This window comes from Bison bison, unplaced genomic scaffold, assembly GCF_000754665.1.
Source record: "Bison bison bison isolate TAMUID 2011002044 unplaced genomic scaffold, Bison_UMD1.0 scf7180017864505, whole genome shotgun sequence".
Classification (NCBI taxonomy): domain Eukaryota; kingdom Metazoa; phylum Chordata; class Mammalia; order Artiodactyla; family Bovidae; genus Bison; species Bison bison.
Window position 1 is genome coordinate 498,826 of NW_011495062.1, and position 255 is coordinate 499,080.

The window sequence follows — 255 nt, forward strand, 5'->3', positions numbered from 1 at the left end:
GACCCAGATAATCACGATGGTGTGATCACTCATCTAGAGCCAGACATCCTGGAATGTGAAGCCAAGTGGGCCTTAGAGAGCATCACTACAAACAAAGCTACTGGAGGTGATGGAATTCCAGTTGAGCTACTTCAAATCCTGAAAGATGATGTTGTGAAAGTGCTGCACTCAATATGCCAGCAAATTTGGAAAACTCAGCAGTGGCCACAGGAATGGAAAGGGTCAGTTTTCATTCCAATCCCAAAGAAAGGCAAT